General features: G+C 45.0%; 1 protein-coding gene across 3 annotated transcripts in view; it reads left to right on the forward strand.

Moving 5' to 3' along the window:
* The first annotated feature begins 4,084 nt into the window (after positions 1–4,084).
* The window catches only part of Armh3 (armadillo like helical domain containing 3), a 260,564-nt gene continuing 246,994 nt past the window's right edge, over positions 4,085–17,654 (forward strand). The window contains exon 1 of one of the 3 annotated variants that reach the window (XM_045136186.1): positions 4,085–4,190. The gene's annotated coding sequence lies outside the window, so the exon portion shown is untranslated. The remainder of the gene's footprint in view (positions 4,191–17,654) is intronic. The other 2 variants (XM_045136180.1, XM_045136191.1) reach the window with 2 other exon arrangements.

Genomic DNA, 17,654 nt, shown 5'->3' on the forward strand with positions numbered 1-17,654 from the left:
GTGTAGTAGTCAGAGTTTATTCCTCCTGAAGTGTCTTACCCTTTGATCAACAGCTCCCTTCCCTCCACCCCATGTGATGCTCTCTGCCACACTACTCTCAATGTCCTTGAATTTGCTATGTAGCTCAGGATGACCTTAAACCTATGATCCTCTACTTCCTGAGTGCTGGAATTATAGGCATCCAATACCACACCCAGTTTTATGAATAAAGTGCTAGGCCTTTTGTATGTCATACAAGCAATCCATCAACTGAGCTACACCCTTAGCCCCAAGGTCATACTTTCAAGTATTTAGATATGACTTACTGAATTTAATTTAGTCTGAATTTATATTAACTTCCTTGACAGGTGTGGGCAGTGTATTGTACTGTTTAACACATGTAACCTTTCTCTTTCTCTTCTCCTTTTATATTTTATTTATTTATTTGAGAGAGAGTGAGAAAGAATGGATGGGCCAGTGTCTTGAGTTGCTGCAAACTAACTCCAGATGCATGCACCACCTTGTGCATCTGGCTTTACATAGGTACTGGGGAATCAAGCCTGGGTTCTTAGGCTTTAAAGTCAAGTGCTTTAACTGCTAACCCATCTCTCAGGCCCTCTCCTCTTCTCTCTTCTCTCCTTTTTTTTTTTCCTTTGGTAGGGTCTCCCTCTAGCTCAGGCTGACCTGGAATTCACCATATAGTCTCAGGGTGGCCTTGAACTCATGGCGATCCTCCTACCACTGCCTCCCGAGTGCTGGGATTATGCCGCGCACCTCTCCTCTCTTTTTATACTTATTTACTTTATTTTATTTATTTATTTGAGAGAGTGAGAGAGAAAGAGGCAGAGAGAGAGAGAGAGCGAGAGAGAGAGAGAATGGGCAGGCCAGGGCTTCCAGCTACTGCAAACGAACACCAGATGCATGCACCACCTTATGCATCTGGCTAACATGGGTCTTGGGGAATTGAACTAAAGTCCTTTGGCTTTGCAGGCAAACGTCCTAACTGCTAAGCCATCTCTCCAGCCCCCATTCTGCAGTTTTTTTCAAGGTAGGGTTTCATTCTAGCTCAGGCTAACCTGGAATTTACTATGTAGCCTCAGGGTATCCTCAAACTCAAGGCAATCCTCCTACCTCTGCCTCCCAAGTGCTGGCACTAAAGGCGTGCATCAGAAGTACACTGTTTTCCTTCTTTGCATTCAAGATATTTACATCTTTAAGCTTTCTTATTTATTTATTAATTTTTTTGTTTATTTTTATTTATTTGAGAGTGACTGACAGACAGAGAGCGAAAGAGGCAGATACAGAGAGAGAGAGAGAATGGGCGTGCCAGGTCCTCCAGCCTCTGCAAACAAACTGCAGACGCATGCGCCCCCTTGTGCATCTGGCTAAAGTGGGTCCTGGGGAATCGAGCCTCGAACCGGGGTCCTTAAGCTTCATAGGCAAGCGCTTAACCGCTAAGCTATCCCTCCAGCCCCTATTTATTTATTTATTTGAGAGCGACAGACAGAGAGAGAAAGAGGCAGAGACAGAAAGAAAAAGAGAGAGAGAATGGGCACGCCAGGGCCTCCAGCCACTGCAAATGAACTCCAGACATGTGCGCCTCCTTGTGCACCTGGCTAACGTGGGTCCTGGGGAATCGAGCCTCGAACCGGGGTCCTTAGGCTTTACAGGCAAGCACTTAACCACTAAGCCATCTCTCCAGCCCCATCTTTAAGCTTTCTAAGGTTACCTTGATAATTAAAACAGCTAATTATATATATTGTTTGTATCTATCACTTTCTTACAATGTAAACCCCCCACTCACACACAGGTAGGGTCTCACTGATTTGTAACTCATTTGGTAGATTCAGGCTGGCCTTGAACTCACAGCAATACTGCCTACCTCTGTGTGCCACCACACTTGGCTTTCCCACCCCCTCTCCTTTTTTTTTTTTTTTTGTTGAAACAGGGTTTCACATTAACCCAGGCTGCCCTAGAGCTCACTCTGTAGCACAGGCAAGCCTTGAATCCATAGTGATCCTCTTACCTCAGTTTCTGAGTGTTGGGAATATAAGTGTGAGTCACCATGCCTGGCTGGTATTAAAGTTGTTGAAAGAAAACCAGTTTTTTTTTTTTTTTTTTTTTGTGTGTGTGTGTGTGTGTGTGGTGGATCATACCTGTAATTTTTGTACTTAGGAGATTTAGGCAGGTGTAGTGCCTCTTTTATCCACTGAGCCACCCAGCCTTTCTTTTCTTTTCTTTCTTCCCTTTTTTGTTTGTTTGTTTTTTAAGATTTTTATTTATTTATTTGATTATTTGAGAGTGACAGAGAGAGAAAGAGGCAGATAGAGAGTGAGAGAGAGAATGGGCGCGCCAGGGCTTCCAGCCACTGCAAACGAAATCCAGATGCGAGCGCCCCCTTGTGCATCTGGCTAACGTGGGACCTGGGGAACCGAGCCTCGAACCGGGGTCCTTAGGCTTCACAGGCAAGCGCTTACCCGCTATGCCATCTCTCCAGCCCTGTTTGTTTGTTTTCTGAGGTAGGGTCTCACTGTAGCCCAGGCTGACCTGGAGTTCACTATGTAGTTTCAGGGTGGCCTTGAACTCATGGCTGTAAAGCAAGCTGTAAAGCTTGCAAAACTTCTCAGCTGGGGTTAAATTCCCAAGCCATCCATGTAAGTCAGCACACATGAAACATGGTGCAAGCACCTGGTGCTTGTTTTCAGGGTCTCTCACTCTCTCACACACAAACACACACACATGCCAAACAAAGACAAAAATCAAAAGCTGAGACACAGGTTTCTTGCCAAGTTAGCAAACTATATATGGTGTTTTATTCATATTAGGCACATTCACATATTTAGATGAACGCATTTATTTCCAGTATTTCACTTACAAAGTTGCAATAAACATTATGAAACTTTTTAAGCTTTGCCACAATTTCTAGCCAACGTACTTATTCCTAGAAGAAATTTGCTGAATTCAGAATCATATATATATATATTGTTGTTGTTGTTTATTTTGTTTAGGATCTCGCTCTTGCCCAGGCTGACCTGGAATTCACTAAGTAGTCTGAGGGTGGCTTCAAACTCAAAGTGATTCTGCCTCTGCCTCTCCAATGCGAGTGCTGGGATTAAAGCTGTGCACCACCATGCTGGGCTCCTTATTTTTTTTTATTTTTGTTTTTTGGTAGTTTGTTTTGAGGGAGGAAGGGGGAGAGAGAGAGTGAGACAGAGGTAGGAGAGAGAGTGAGAGGGAGAATACATTGGCACGCCAGGGCCTCCAGCCACTGTAACCGAACTCCAGACGCCTTCACCATCTTGGGCACATGTGCGACCTTGCATGCTGCTTGTATCACTTTGTGAGTCTGGTTTACTTGAGATCCGCACATGAGTCCTTACGCCTGGCAGGCAAGTGCCTTAGCCGCTAAGCCATCTCTCTAGCTCTTGGCTCCGTATTTTAAAAGTTACTGTAGGGACTGGTGGGATGACTTAGCGGTTAAGGTGCTTGCTTGAGAAGCCTGAAGACCCAGGTTCCATTCTTCAGAACCAGCTGTACATGATGGTGTATACGTCTGGAGTTCTGTCTGTAATGGCCAGAATACCTGGTGTGCCCATTCTTTTTGTCTCTAATCAATGAATAAAAATAAAAAAAAAAATAAAAACTACTATAGTTGGGGCTGGAGAGATGGCTCAGCTGTTAAGGCCTTAGGATGCAAAGCCTCACAACCCAAGTTCCATTCTCTGTATCCATGTAAAGCCAGATGCACAAAGTGGCTCATGCACTTGGAGTCCGTTTGCAGTGGCTTGGAGGCCCTGGTGCGCCCATTCTCTCTCTCTCTCTCTTTGCTTGCATAGAAATAAATAAAAATCTTAAAAAAACAAAACAAAACAACAACAGAAAAACTACCATAGTGACTTGTATCTTTTACAGCCTGCGGTGGGGGGGGGCGTTTCTTTGCCAATTTCTTGCGGTGCCTTTCGGGAGTTGTAGTCTTTGCGATGCTTACTGGCACTGGTGGACTGAACCAGATGCAGGAAGCGGGCGTGCAGGAAGCTGTGTCGCGGCGGGCTTTAGGACCCGGCGGGGCTCTGAGAAGCCGGGGAAGGAAGGGGTCGGGAGGTCGGGAGCGCGCCCGTGAGCCCCGAGCCGCGCCGGCGTCGCTCGTGTCGGGAGCGAGCAGGTCCGTGAGCAGCTCAGGTGGTGGAGCAGGAGGAGGAGCCGGGGGCTCGGTAAGGGGCGCCGGGCTGGCCGGGTCCTCGAACCTGGCCAACCCCTGCGGGCTTGCCGGGTAGGCCTTGGCTCCGAGGCGGCCCAGGGGGCGGGGCGTTCGCCTGCCGCGGGGACCCCTGGGCTGACGCGGGGGAAGAGGGAGGGAAGCGGCCGCCGCCGAGGGCAGGGCCCGGGGCCGCCGAGTCGAGCGGGGCCCGCGGGCCGGCCTAGTCCTTTCCTTCCGCGCTCTCGCGGGCACCTCCCCGGCGGCCGGACGCCGAGCTGTGACCCCCGGCGTGGGGTTGTGCCCGACCCCGTGGGGGCGCCTCCGCCCAGAGGACCTGGGCCGGGCCCAGAGCGCTCAGCGAGGCTGGAGGCCGGCGGGGCTGTCCGAAATCTTGCCGGTGCCCCGAGGGGCCGGGTCCTATGGGCTTGAGCATCCCCCATGGCGCGCAGCATCGGGGAACTCTTAGCCGGCTGTCTTGGGGCTGGGTGCCCGCGGAGAAACTTCTCCAGTTCCCCGGCGGGCTGGGAGAGGGAAGGAAGGAGAGCAATCTGAAGTTCTGGAGTTCTGTCACTAGCGAAGGACACAGTGGAAACTGGGGCTGTGACCTATTAAATGCTTCTGGCTCTGCAGAATCTTACCAGGGCTCTCTCTCTGTAGGAAAAGTTTTGAATTTAGAGCATTATTTTTAGGCGGGGGGGGGGAGGAGGAGTTGTTTTTGTAAACTAAGTCTTGACACGTTTTGTAGGATGTCCTTCCTCCCTCCCCCCATCCTTTTTTGTTTTGAGGTAGAGACATGCTATGTGTACCTCTAGCTCTCTTGGAACTAGTTCTGTAGTTCAGGCTGGCCTCGAAATTATGGTGATCCTCTAGCCTCTGTCTCCCAAATGCTGTGTTTTCCAGCTGTCCCACCATGCCGTTCCTGGTCTGTATTCTACACTTAATTCAACACAAAGTTATTTGGAATTACTTTTGGATTTGTATGCGTAATAATTTCCATTGTGCAGGCTTTCCTGGTATCAGATCTGTCAAAGGAAAAGATTTCATTTCTTTTGTTAAGATTGTAAAAGGAATTCCTATTCTTTTCTTAGTGAATAAAGACGTCTTTTATGTATTTTCATTAGTTTTTTTTTCTGTCATTGTAATTTATTAGGCCAGGCATGGCCTTTAATCCCAGCACTTGGGAGGCTGAGGTAGGTGGATCACTGTGAATTTGAGGCCAGCCTGTGACTACAGAGTGAGTTCCAAGTCAGTCTAGGCTGGAATGAGACCCTACCACCAAATAACAACAAGCAGGGCATGGTGGCTCATGTCTTTAATCCCAGCACTAGGAAGGCAGAGGGTAGGATGATCACCTTGAGTGCAAGGCCATCCTGAGACTACATAGTGAATTCTAGGTTAGCCTGAGCTAGTGTGAGACCCTCCCTCAAATAATAATAAAAAAAAAACAAAGAAACAACAAAACAGCATCAACAACAACCTAGAAAAAACAAAAACAAGCAAGCCAGCATTGATTTCAGTACTTTAGATGGTGAAGCAGGAGGAGCACTGAGAGTCTGAGGCTAGTCTTGGTCACATAGCAAGTTCTGTGGCAAGCCTGAGTAATTTAGCAACAACAACAACAAACAAACAAAAACACCAAATCAGGGGGCTGGAGAGATGGCTTAGTGCTTAAGGCGTTTGCCTGCAAAGCCAAAGGATCCAGGTTTGACTCTCCAGGACCCACATAAGCCAGATGCACAAGGGGGCGCATGCATCTGGAGTTCATTTGCAGTGGCTGGAGGCCCTGGAGTGTCCATTCTCTTCCTCTCCCCTCAAATAAATAAATAAATAAACTAAATCAACAACAACAAAAACCTTGAAAATCCAGAATTTGGAGTATCTTAAAAAAATTTTGAATGCAGGGCTTGAGGGATGGTTTAGTGGTTAAGGCATTTGCCTGTAAAGCCAAAGGACCCAGGTTCGATTCCCCAGGACCCACATTAGCCAGCTGCACTAGGGGGCGCACGTGTCTGAAGTTGGTTTGCAGTGGTTGGAGCACCTGGCACACCTATTTTTTCTCTCCCTCTTTCTCTGTCAAATAAATAAAAATTAAAAAAGTTTGCATGCAGGGCATGGAGGAGCACTTTAATTCCAGCACTTGGGAGGCAGAGGTAGGAGGATCATCATGAGTTTGAGACTGCATAGTGAATTCCAGGTCAGCCTGGGCTAGAGTGAGACCCTACCTTGAAAAACAAAGCAACAACAAAATTGTATACATGTACTACATGGACAAAACCTCTTGCCACTGCAAATGAATACCAGATGCATGCCCCCTTTTTGTATCTGGCTTTCCATGGGTGCTGGGGACTTGAACTTGGGCCCTGCAGGCTTTGCAAGCAAGTGTCTTTTTCCACTGAGCCATCTCCCCCACTTTTTTTTTTTTTTTTTTTTTTTTTTTTTTTTTTGTGAAACAGGGTCTCATGTAGTCCAGGATGGGCTTGAAATCGATATGTTGCAGAGGCTGGTCTTGTATTCCTGATTCACCTGCCACAACCTCCTGTGCACTGGTGTGTGCCACCACACTCACATCACAGTTTGGAAATAGGCTGATCCAGGATATATGAGGATATGTATGTATGTATGTATGTATGTATGTGTGTGTGTGTATTTTCGAGGTAGGGTCTCACTCTAGCCCAGGCTGACCTGGAATTCACTATGTTGTCTCAGGGTGACCTCAAACTCATGATGATCCTCTTACCTCTGCCTCCCAAGTGCTGGGATCAAAGGTGTGTGCTACCATGCCTGGTATGAGGATATCTTTTTAATTCATCACATACTTACTGAGCATTGATTGTGTAACTGACCCTGAGGGACTCGGTTGGTATAATGCTTGCCCAGCATGCACCTAGCCCCTGGGTTTGTTCCTTAGCACTGGGGTGTGGTGGTGCATACATGTAATCCCAGCACTTGGGAGGTAGAGGCAGGAGAGTCGGAATTTCAAAGTCATCAGCTGTATAGTGAATTTGAGGCCATCTTGAGCTGTATGAGACTGTGTCTCAAAACAGAAAAAGAAAGACAAATCTTTCTTCAAGAACATTCAAGAGAAATATTTGGATGAAATTTTCTATGGTTATGTGTTACATAGCCACATAAAGACATTTGTATTGGGACTGGGAAGATGGCTCACTGGGTAAAAGTGCTTAATTGCAAAGCCTGCTGGTTCAGGTTCAGTTCCCCAAGCCACCCACATAAAGCCAGACACAAAAATTGGCACAAGTGTCCAGCATTCAGTTGCAGTGGAAAGAGGCCCTGGTGCACCCATGCACACACATGGACACATACACATGCAGATAAATAAATTAAAAACAAAAAGGGCTGGAGAGATGGCTTAGTGGTTAAGTGCTTGCCTATGAAGCTTAAGGACCCTGGTTTGAGGCTTGATTCCCCAATACCCATGTAAGCCAAATACAAATGGTGGTGCATGTATCTGGAGTTTGTTTGCAGTGGCTGGAAGCCCTGATGTGCCCATTCTCTCTCTGTCGCTCTCAAATAAATAAATAAAAATAAACAAAATAAAAAAAAAGACATTTGTGCTGGGCATGGTGTCTCATACCTTTAACCCCAGCATTCAGGAGGCAGAGGTAGGAGGATTGCCATAAGTTTGAGACCACCCTGGGACTACACAGTGAATTCCAGGTCAGCCTGAGCTAGAGTGAAACTCTACCTCAAAAAAAAAAAGGCATTTGTAGGGCTGGAGAAGTGACTTAGCAGTTAAGGTGCTTGCCTGTGAAGCTTAAGGACCCAGGTTCTGTTCCCCAGTACCCATGTAAGCCAGGTGCACATGGTAGCATATGTGTCTGGAGTTAGTTTACAGTGGCTAAAAGACATTTGGGGCTGGAGAGATGGCTTAGTCTTGGCCTGCAAAGCCAAAGGACCTAGGTTTGATTCCCCAGGACCCACGTAAGCCAGATGCACAAGCCAGAGTCTGGAGTTCATTTGCAGTGGTCACGGGCTCTGGTGTGTCCATTTTCTCTGTTTTTCTCTCAAATAAATAAAAATATTTAAAAAGAAGACATTTGTATAGCACAAAGGGAAGACTACCATTGGTTTTGGAGAATCTAGAGATCTTTGTCGGAAAGATATATTTGAAGTGGGTGTTGAAGAGTGAGTAGGAGCTTGCTCAAGAGAATCATTTGAGGGGCTGGGAAGATGGCTTAGTGGTGAAAGGTGTTGCAAAGTCTGCTGGCTTGAGTTCAGTTCCCAAACAACTCATGTCATGTAACCCAGACACAGAAAATGATAGAAGTGTCTGGTGTTTGTAATGGCAAGAGACCATGACATACACACACTCTCTCTCTCTCTCACATACACGCAAATAAATAAATCTTTTTTTCTTTTGGTTGTTGTTGCTGCTGTTTTTTTTCAGGGTAGGGTCTCGCTGTAGCCCAGGCTGATCTGGAATTCACTAGGTAGTCTCAGGGTGGCCTTGAATTCCCAGTGATTCTTCTACCTCTGCTTCCTGAGTGCTGGGATTATTTAGCCAGGTGGTGCACACCTTTAATCTCAGCATTCAGGAGGCAGAGGTAGGAGGATTGTTGAGAGTTCAAGGTCACCTGAGACTACCTAGTGAATTCCAGGTCAGCCTGAGCTATAGTGAGGCCCTACCTCAAAAAACAAAAAACTAAACAAAAGTTATTTATTTGAGAGAGAGAGAGAGGCAAATATAGAGAGAAAATGGGCTGGAGAGCTGGCTTAGCAGTTAAACTGTGAAGCTTGAGGACCCTGGTTCGAGGCTCAATTCCCCAGGACTCACGTTAGCCAGATGCACAAAGGGGGCGCACGTGTCTGGAGTTGGTTTGCAGTGGCTGGAGGCCCTGTGCGCCCATTCTCTGTGTTTCTCTGCCTCTTTCTCTCTCTGTCTGTCACTGTCAAATAAATAAAAAATAAAAAAATATTTTAAAAAAATAGAGGGAGAGAAAATGGGCCATACCAGGGCATCTAGCCATTTCAAAGAAACTCTAGACACATATGCCACATTGTACATCTGGCTCTATGTGGGTACTGGGGAATCAAACCTGGATCCTTAGGCTTTAATTAATTAATTAATTAATTAATTGATTGATTGATTTGACAGAGAAAGAGGGGGAGAGAGACAGAAAGAGAATGGGCATGCCAGGGCCTCCAGCCACTGTAAATTCCAGATGCGTATGCCTCCTTGTGCATCTGGCTGACTTGGATCCTGGGGAATAGAACCTGGATCCTTTGGCTTTGCAGGCTAATGCCTTAACTGCTAAGTCATCCCACCAGCCCTCCTTAAGCCTCATAGGCAAGCACCTTAACTGCTAAGCCATTTCTCAAGTCCCAGATAATTCTTTTTTAAAAGGAAAGACATTTGAAGTCAGGCATGGTGGCACATGCCTTTAATCCCAGCACTTGGGAGGCAGATTGATGGCCATGAGTTTGAGGTCAGCCTGGGCTGGAAGGAGACCCTGCCTTGGAAAAACCAAAAAGAGGAGAAATATCATTTGAGTTTAAGAGAACAGCCTTTGTACTGGCATGGGTAAAAGTTTGAAGGGAGGCTGGAGAGATGGCTTAGTGGTTATGGTTAATATGCTTGCCTGCAAAGCCGAAGGACCCAGGTTTAACTTCCTAGGACTCACATAAGCCAGATGTATAAGGTGGCACATGTATCTGGAGTTCATTTATAGTGGCTAGAGGCCCTGACATACCAATTCTCTCTTTTTCTTGCTCTCACTTTTGCTATCTTGCATAAAAAAAAAGCCAGTCTTGGGATGGAGAAATGGCTTAGTGGTTAAGGCGCTTGCCTGCAAAGCCAAAGGACCTATATTTGATTCCCCAACACCCACATAAGCCAGATGCACAAGGTAGCACATGCATCTGAAATTTGTTTGCAGTGGCTGAAAGCCCTGGTGTGCCCCTTCTCTTTCTCTCTCTCTCAAATTAAAAAACAAAAACAAACAAACAAACAAACAAAAAACCAAACAAAAAATAAAAAAAGTCTGGTGGGCTTACCTCAAAAAAAAAAGAAAAAGAAAAAGAGAAAAAGTGGTGAGCCAGGCGTGGTGGCGGCACATACCTTTAACCCCAGTACTCAGGAGGCAGATGTAGGAGGATCACCATGAGTTGAAGGCCAGCCTGGGCTAGAGTGAGACCCTATCTCAAACAAACAAACAAAAAAACAAAAAAGTAATGAAAAGTAGGAGTGATATAGAGTTGTTGAATGAGAGTGAATAAATTGTGACTGTGGTAAGGAAGAGAAGAGATCTGATGTTAGACATTGTTCCTAGACAGATCTAGTAACTAAGAAGAAAATTAAGATCTTTTATGGTGTGTGTGAATGTGTGCGTACACGTGTGTGCATGCGGGTATGTCACAGCACATGTGGAAATTGGAGGACAACTTGAGTGTCAGTCCTCTCTTGTCTCCTCATATGAGCACAGCCTCTTGTATATGGCTTCCATCTCTTGGCTAGTTGGTCCTCAAGCTCTGAGCAATTCTCCTGTCTCCACTTAGGTCCCCTGCCATAGTGTGTGGCTTTTTGTGAGTTTTGGGGATCTGAACTCAGGTGCTTTTGCAACAAGTGCTTTTTTCTTTTCTTTTTTTATTTTTATTTTTATTTATTTATTTATTTATTTTTTTGAGGGGTGGGTATTGAGGTAGGGTTTCACTCTAGACCAAGCTGACCTGGAATTCACTATGGAGTCTCAGGCTGGCCTCGAACTCACAGCCATCCTCCTACCTCTGCCTTCCAAGTGTTGGGATTAAAGGTGTGTGCCACCATGTACAGTCAAAAATTTTTTTTTTATTAACAACTTCCGTGATTGTAAACAATATCACATGGTAATGCTCTCCCTCCCCCCACTTTCCCCTTTAAAACTCCATTCTCCATCATATCCCCTCCCCCTCTCAATCAGTCCCTCTTTTATTTTGATGTCATCATCTTTTCCTCCTCTTATGATGGTTTTGTCTATCAAATGTTTTTTTTTAATATATATTATAACAGCTTATGTACTCTTCTATCCCCTCACCCTGCTCCCGTTACCTTGGGGGCCTTCCTCAGTGGGGTTATGGTATTTGCTGTGGGGTCATGAATGCCTCAGTCCCTGTGGGATAGTGGGAGGGGGATATTCCCACCCACTCTGTACCTTTTACAGTCTTTCTGCCCCCTCTTCCACAGTGTTCCCTGAGCCATGGAAGGCCTGTTGGCAGTCTCATTAGTGTTGAGTTCTCTGTAGCCTCTGGATTTCTGCTTTGATAGGTTTTGATTGATCACTGTGCCTGTTGCCATCACCCTGGAGCTGGTTGTCAGACTAGCTGTAAGAACAGTGTTCATGTTGCAGTTTCCTCTGCAATTCCTCCTAAGCCCACGCAGATATGGTAGAGGTGGCAGTGACAACATTTTCTAACTTTAGAGACAGTGTTGGGAGAGGTTAACATCCTAATACTTTCTAGTTAACATAATTAAGTATTTTTTTTCCTATAAGCCTTCACTGAGAGCTTTTGAGGACAGAGAGCATGCATAACTTAGTAATATTTAGGTCCTTTTCTTTCTTTTTTTTTTTTTTTGGTTTTTGTTTTTGTTTTCAAGGTAGGGTCTCACTCTAGCACAGGTTGCCCTGGAATTTACTATGTAGTCTCAAGGTGGCTCGAACTCATGGCGATCCTCCCACCTCTGCCTTGTAAGTGCTGGGATTAAAGGCATGTGCCACTGCACCCGGCCCCCCTTTTTGTTTTATACTATGCTTGTCTTAGTATTAAGGTTTTTTTTTTCCCCCCCTTTTTTAGGTAGGGTCTCCCTCTAGCTCAGGCTTACCTGGAATTTACTATGTAAATTCAGATGGCCTTGAACTCATGGCAATCCTTCTATCTCTGCCTCCTCAGAGCTGGGATTAAAGGTGTGTATCACCATGCCTGGCTAGAGTTTTTATTTTATTTTATTTTATTTTATTTTTCAAAGAGACCTCCATCTGAGGGAGAAAAGTTATCTCCATTTATTTTGATTCATATACATTCATAGTTGAATTTTTAATGCAAAAGAAAAAAATTAGAATCTGGAAAATGTTTACAAACAAGATGCCTTCAAATAGATTTTGCTCATTTTAACCTGGTGCAGAGTAAATGATGTGATGTGTTGGTATATTCAAGGCAACAAAGTTTGCAGTCCAGGACCACTTTGTCCAACTTTTCTGTAAGCTTACTTATTGTCACCATGAACAATGAACTCATTGTTTTTTCCCAGCTAGATACATGGAAATATTTTATTGTTGTTTATTTATTTGAAAGAAGGAGAGAGAGAGCGAGAGTGTGAGTGAGAGAGAGAAAATGGACATGCCAGGGCCTCCAGCTGCTGGAAACGAACTCCAGACATATCTGCCACCCTGTGCATGTGCAGTTGGCCTACGTGGGTCCTGGGGAATTGAACCTGGGTCCTTTGGCTTTACAGGCAAGTACTCCATCTTGCCAACACCCCTCCCCCCTTTTTGTTTGAGGTAGGGTCTCACTCTAGTCCAGGCTGACCTGGAATTCACTGAGGAGTCTCAGGGTGGCCTCGAACTCATGGCAATCCTCCTACCTCTGCCTCCCAAGTGCTGGGATTAAAGGCGTGCGCCACCACGCCTGACCCCCCCCACCTTTTTTTTTTGAGGTAGGATCTCACTCTAGCCCAGGCTGACTGGGAACACACTCTGAAGTCCTAGGCTGGCGTCAAACTCACAGTATACGCCACCATGTGTGGCTCAAGGTTTTATTATTCATTTGCAAACAGGATGAGAATGGATATGCTAAGACATCTTGCCACTGCAGACAAAATCCAGATGCATGTGCCACTTTGTGCATCTGGCTTTACATGGGTACTGGGAAATCAAACCTGGGTTGTCAGGTTTGCAAGCAAGTGCTTTTAACCACTGAGCAATCTATCCAGCCCTTGCTTTTTTTTTTTTTGAGACAGGGTCTCATGTAGCCCAGGCCATTGGCCTTGAACTCACTACATGAGGATGGTAACCTTGAAGACTGAACTACTGATTCTCCTGCTTCCACCTCTCAAGTGCTAGGCTTACAGGTGTGTACTCTCCCATTCTTGGCTTTATAAGGTCTTGATAAATATTAGTTATTAAACTAATTGGAACTCAGTTGTCTTTGTAAGATTGCATTTAACTTTTGGACTTTCTTCACAATTAAAGTCATCTCAGTTTATAATTTTTACTTTTTGTTTTCTTTTTCAAGGTAGTGTCTCAGTCTAGCTCAGGCTGACCTGGAACTCACTCTGTAGTCCCAGGCTGGCCTCAAACTCCATGTGATCTCTTATCTCTGCTTCCTGAGTACCCAGATTAAAAGCATGTGCTACCATGTCCTGCTTATAAATTTATCTCCCTCCCTCCCTCCCTTCCTTGGGTTGGGGATCAGACAGGTTTCCTGCTTGACACTACTACTGGGCTTGTACCCTAGGTGGTTAGTGTTCATGAGACTTACATTGTTCAACAGCGAAGGAAATGAGAAGATAGGAGTGACATTGTGCTGTACCCATTTTCTCTCTTTCTCTCTCTTTGCCTCTTTCACTCTCTCAAATAAGTGAATTTAAAAAAATACAAAAAACAAGGGCTAGAGAAATGGCTCAGCAGGTAAAGCTTTTGTCCGCAAAGCCTAACGGCATAGGTTCAGTTCTTCAGTACCTACATAAAGTCAGATGCACAAAATGTTGCATGCATCTGGAGTTCATTTGTAGTGACTGGAGGCCCTGACATGCCTCTCTTCTATCTTGCTTTCTGCTTGTAAATAAATAAAGAATTAAAAAAATAAAAGATTTGAACTTTGTGTCACAGTGGCTCATGTGTTTACTTGATTAGTCTTCTGTCCTAGCATCTCAAACATAAGGATGGTGACTTGAGTTAACTAACTTTCTTGGGTAAATTGAGAATGTTGATATTATGATGTAGTATGGAGTTGGCCTAAAAGTGTAACTTTAAGGGCTGGGAATGTAGCTTAGGGGTAGAACACTTGCTTAGCATGCTCATGGCCCTGGGTTCAACCCCCAGCACTGCTCCCCCCATCCATTGTAACTAAAGTTTTTTTTTTTTTTTTTTTTGAGGTAGCGTCTCACTCTACCTCAGGCTGATCTGGAATTCACTATGTAGTTTCAGGGTGGCCTTGGACTCACGGTGATCCTCCTATCTCTGCCTCCCAAGTGCTGGAATAAAAGGTGTGCACCACCACACCTGGTCTTTTAAAAGATTTTTATTTATTTATTTTATTTATTTGAGCGAGAGAGAAAGAGAGGCGGGTAGAGAGAATGGGCACGCCAGGGTCGTTAGCTGCTGCAAACCAACTCCAGAAGCATGCACCACATTGTGCATCTGGTTTGCTTGGGTCATGGGGAATCGAACCTGGGTTCTTTGGCTTTGTAGGCAAGCACTTTAACTGCTAAGCCATCCCTCCAGCCCTGAATCTGGTTTTTAATAATTGACTAGGTAATTGCATCTGGTTTTCTGCACTCAAAAGGCATTCTAAAGGGTAGAATAGCTAACAGAGAAGATTTAGTGGCTTTGCCATTTGCCAGCTGTGTTACTTTGGGCAAAGTAAAATCCTCATAAAATTCTGGCAGTAGTACCCAGTTCCTCTGATTATTGTAGGGATTCAACACAGAGTATTTACAGCACTGAGAACAGTGCCAGGTGAGTTCTTAGTAGTGATATTTATTATTGTGTATCACCTCCCAGTAAGTGGGAGATTGTGCTCTGGACAAATAATGGAAGGGTTCCATCTCCAGGAATTAAAAGGAAAACCATGAAAGCTGGACCTAGTGGCACAGATTTGTTTTTTATTTTATTTTAGTTTTTGTTTTTTTGAGATAGAGTTTTGCTGTAGCTCAGGCTGACCTGGAATTCACTATGTGGTCTCAGGGTGGCCTCAAAGTCACAGCGGTCCTCCTATCTCTGCCTCCCAAATTCTGGGATTAAAGGTATTCTCTATCACGCCCAGCTACTCAGGTCCAGATTTGTAATCCCAGCTACTCAGGCTTGAACGGTATCAAGGCTCACCTGGACTACAGAATGAGTTCATGGCTAGCCACCTTGTTTGAAAATAAAGAGGGCTGAGGCTATAGCTCAGTGTAGAGTACTTTCTAGCATGGGTGAGTGAGTGAGGCCTTGGTATCCCCAGTATTGCAAAATGAAAACAAAACAAAACAAAAACAGTGGACAAAAAGTGGTAGAATGAAGGGATACTGTCTTGTGTTGGAGGTCTAAGTGAAGAGAATTCAGGAACTTCAAGAATACAGGCCCACTCTTCATTTTGGAGATATGAAAGATTTGGAGTAACTAGTAGTAAAAATTCACTAAAACAGAAGAGGTTGTATGCTTGTTTTTCAACATCTCTTTAGGGTAGACTTGTGGGGGAACCTGTGACTGATGCTAATAAGAGAAGCTGTGTGCTGGGGGTGGTGGCACATACCTTTAATCTCAGCACTTGGGAGGCAGAGGTAGGAGAATCGCTATGCGTTCCAGGCCAGCCTGAGACTCCATAGTGAATTCCAGGTCAGCCTGGGCTAGAGTGAGATCTTATTTTGAAAACAAAACAAAAACAAGAAAACAAAAAAAGAGGCTCTGCCAAGAAATCCTGTGCAGTAGTTGTATAGGAGTCTACAGATTAGCTGAATCCCTGAGGCTTTCAGATAAGGAAAATTTGAGGAATGGAGGATTGGGATGTAGAAGTAAAAATCCTGGTGCGTGCGTGCGTGTGTGTGTGTGTGTGTGTTCCTGTGTGTGTATATCTTCATATTGGTGTGAGTGTGCAGTTGGTGTGATTGTGCAGGGGCATGTGTGGGAGTTAGTGGATAATACTTGGGTCAATCCTTGCCTTCCTGTGTTCTAGCCACAAGCTTTTTAGGGTAGCAGGCATGAATTCCCTCTTGTGAAGAGGGCCTCAAATACAATCATAAGGTGATTGGTTACTTCAGTAATAGTCATGTCATTAATGGACCAGTTGGCATATCTTGTCTATCACTGACCTTGAATTTTGGAATTCTGCTTCTTTCTCCTGAGATAATGGATTATAGGTCTATATCATTAACTTGGTGCTGTTTTGTGTTTTTTTTTTTTTTTTAAATGGCTATAGTTCTAGTGAGTGTGGTAGGTCTTGCCAAGGGTAACTTGCAGGCATGCGTCTTAACTGCCAAGCCATCTCTCTAGCCCTCTCTCCAAAAAAACTTTTTTTCTTTTGGTTTTTCAAGGTAAGGTTTCACTCTAGCTCAGGCTGACCTGGAATTCACTATGTAGTCTCAGGGTGGCCTTCAACTCACGGTGATCCTCCTACCTCTACCTCCTGAATGCTGGGATTAAAGGTGTGCACCACCACGTCCAGCTCCACTGTCATCTCTTTAGCCCCCAAAAATGGCTTAGTGGCACTTGACTGCAATGCCTAAGGTTCGATTCCCCAGTACCGATGTAAAGCCAGATGCACATGGTGGGGCATGAGTCGAGTTTATTTTCAGTGGCTGTAGGTCCTGTGCTCCTATTTTCTCTTTTCTCTCTCTCTCTAATAAATAAGTTAAAAAAATTGACATAAGGTCTCACATGGCTGTGGCTAGCTTCAGACTCTGTGTAGCTTAGGATGACCTATTCTTCTTACCTCTGCCTCTCCTCTCTCTTCATCTCCTGAGTGCTGAGATGTAACATGCCCAGTTTTGTTTTTTTTTTTTTCCTGAGGTAGGGTCTTGCTCTACTAGCTCAGGCTGACCTGGAATTCAGTATGTAGTCTCAGGTGGCCTCGAACTCACGGCAATCCTCCTACCTCTGCCTTCCGAGTGCTGGGATTAAAGGCATGTACCACCATGCCCGGCTTGATTTATTTATTTATTTATTTTGGAGGTAGGGTTTCACTCTAGCCCAGGCTGACCTAGAATTCACTCTGTAGTCTCAGGGTGACCTTGAACTCATGGCAGTTCTACCTCTGCCTCCTGAGTGTTGGGATTAAAGGCGAACACCACCATGCCTGGCTGTTTTTTTTTTTTTAATTTTTTATTTATTTATTTGAGAGCGACAGACACAGAGAGAAAGACAGGTACAGGGAGAGAGAGAGAATGGGCGCGCTAGGGCTTCCAGCCTCTGTAAATGAACTCCAGATGCGTGCGCCCCCTTGTGCATCTGGCTAACGTGGGACCTGGGGAACCGAGCCTCGAACTGGGGTCCTTAGGCTTCACAGGCAAGCGCTTAACTGCTACGCCATCTCTTCAGCCCCCTGGCTGTTTTTTGAAGCAGGGTCTCACTGTAGCCCAGGCTGATTCTGGAGCTCATAGTCATCCTCCTGCCTCAGTGTCCTGAGTGCTGGGATTAAAGGCGTGTGCCACTGTGTCCTGCATGCATAGCTTCCCTTTACAGGTTGGCAAATTTAGACCTAGAAAGAGAAATGAAACAATTTCAGAATGAGTGCATAAAAACAGATGTTATAAAAACAAAAACAAAAACAAAAACGGATGTCAGGGCCT

Source organism: Jaculus jaculus, chromosome 1, assembly GCF_020740685.1.
Source record: "Jaculus jaculus isolate mJacJac1 chromosome 1, mJacJac1.mat.Y.cur, whole genome shotgun sequence".
Classification (NCBI taxonomy): Eukaryota; Metazoa; Chordata; class Mammalia; order Rodentia; family Dipodidae; genus Jaculus; species Jaculus jaculus.